Below are 2500 nucleotides of genomic sequence, written 5' to 3'. Positions count from 1 at the left end.
AGGACAAGGGAAGGGACACAGAGAGAAAAAGGTGAGTGGGGATCGAGAAATGGGTGGGGGGAATAGGATGATTTCCAAAACTGAAAATGAGGAAAGGGGAGATAGAGAAAAAAAGATGAATAAAGGCAGTAAAATAACTCGTGATGAATAGATAAATAAGAGAATAAGAAAAACGGGAAATTACATAACGAAGGAGTAACTAAGAAAAAACAAATGAAATGGTCACTACCCTACATTTCTCCTCCTCTCTTCCAGCTCCCTCTTTCCTCCTCTTTCCCCTTCTCCTCCTTTCATTCTTCCTCCTCCCTCGCCCTGTCACCTCACCACAACCTTGAAAGGGAGCCGGAGGGGGAATGCTGGGGAAAGGGGGGGTAGGGGGAGGTGAAAAGGATCCCGTAGGAAGGGGAGGAGGGGAGGAGAGGGGGACAGGGGGGAGGAGGGGAGGAGAGGGAGACAGGGGGAGGAGGCAGGCGAAAAGGAACCAATTGGGGGGGAGAGGAGGAATGTGAGGGGAAGGGGGGAGGGGGAGGGAAGGAGAGTCGTACAGGAATACCACTCCCCCCTTTCCCCTCCCCCACCCCCTCACCCCATTCCCTCTCCCCCCCACCCCATTCCCTCTCCTCCCATCCGTTACTTGGTTTAATACAACACAATGACCTTGATGGAGAAAGTCCAGGCATTTTGAGCACCAAGTGTTGTCAGTCAGCCACCGTGAACCTTAACAGCAGGCAGGGAACAGTTGGCGCTCGGATGAAGTTCAGAAAGAGAGAGAGAGAGAGAGAGAGAGAGAGAGAGAGAGAGAGAGAGAGAGAGAGAGAGAGAGAGAGAGAGAGAGAGAGAGAGAGAGAGAGAGAGAGAGAGACAGGGAGAGGAAGAGGGAGAGAGAGAGAGAGTGAGAGAGAGAGAGAGAGAGAGAGAGAGAGAGAGAGAGAGAGAGAGAGAAAGAGAGAGAGAGAGAGAGAGAGAGAGAGAGAGGGAAAGGAGGAGGGAGAGAGAGGAGGGAGAGGAAAGGGAAGAGGGAGAGAGAGAGAGAGAGAGAGAGTGAGTGAGTGAGAGCAAACGGTTCTTATTTTGGGGTTATTATTTGGTTTTCTTTCTCTTTTGTCTCCTCTTCTTTTTTCTATGTACTCCTTTGTGAATCACACACACACACTCTCTCTCTCGCTCTCTCCCTCTCTCTCTCTCTCTCTCTCTCTCTCTCTCTCTCTCTCTCTCTCTCTCTCTCTCTCTCTCTCTCTCTCTCTCTCTCTCTCTCTCTCTCTCTCTCTCTCCTCTCCCTCTCTCTCTCTCTCTTCTTGTTCATGACCTTAAAGCTTTCTCCTTTCTAGATCTCTGAAATTTGTCCGCTCTCTTTTAATATTCTTACTCCGTTTTCCTTGTCTTCCTTCTTACTCTTTCCCTTCTTCCTTCCTACTACCCTCTTCCATATTTCCTCTTCTTTATTTAATTCTTCATCTTTTCCTTCTCTTTCTCTCTCCCTCTCCCTCTCTCTTTCTCTCTCTACAGTATTTTCATAAATATCATAATGATTAGTATACTATATGATATGACGAACACATAACGCATAACAATATACATAAATACTAGGAAAATAACAAAAAGAGATAATAAAACTTTTTCGCAAAGTATAAAGAGAAAAAATAAACGAAATAAGAACAAGATAACGAAAGAAGAATTTGAAACGAAACGAGAATAAGCATTTTTCCGCAGAAGAAAACGAAGAGAGACGATGAAACAAGACATTTTTCCTTCGCAAACCATAACGAAAATTAACGAAACGAAACAAGACCAAAACTTCAACGCAAGAGATAACGAAAGAAGAACATCAAACGAGACAAGAACAAGCCTTTTCCTTCAAGATAACGAAGGAAAACCCAAGAAACAGCTGTGGATTAGACTTCGTTTTTGAGGCCATCTGATAACAGCCTAATTCCTATCTGTTCAAGCCGCTGGTCTTTAGAAATTAGATCAGTGTGTCTCTATCATGTGAGTATAACCTGACGTGGGAGAATATGCTGGTCATACTTCGGACGGGCTGTGTGCGATGAGGTATATCGTTCTCTTGGGGAAGGGGGGGTTAATTGGTGTGTGTTTGTTTGTTTGTTTTTGGTTGTATGTGTTTGTGTGTGTTTCTTTGGATGGGTGTTTGTGTGTGAGTGTGTTTTGTCTGGGTGTGTGTGTTTGTCTCTGTGTGTATTTGTCTGTGTGTGTTTGTTTCTGTGTGTATTTGTCTGTGTGTTTGCCTCTGTGCGTGTTTGCACGTGTGAGTGTTTGTCTGTGTGCGTGTTCGTCTGTGTGTGTATTTGTCTGTGTGTGTTTGTGTTTGTCTGTGTGTTTGTCTGCGTGTGTGTTTATCTGTGTGTGTGTGTGTATGTACTTAGATATGTGTGTGTGTGTGCAGGTGCATTCGTGAGTGCATATTTGTCTGTGTGTGTTTGCATCTCCACATACCTAACGCCCCATACCATACCCTAAAATACCCCCCCCCCCACCAAAAAAA

Source organism: Penaeus vannamei, chromosome 17 (genome assembly GCF_042767895.1).
Source record: "Penaeus vannamei isolate JL-2024 chromosome 17, ASM4276789v1, whole genome shotgun sequence".
Classification (NCBI taxonomy): domain Eukaryota; kingdom Metazoa; phylum Arthropoda; class Malacostraca; order Decapoda; family Penaeidae; genus Penaeus; species Penaeus vannamei.
The sequence above is the reverse complement of the archived record's forward strand: the minus strand, read 5'-3'. Positions refer to the sequence as shown.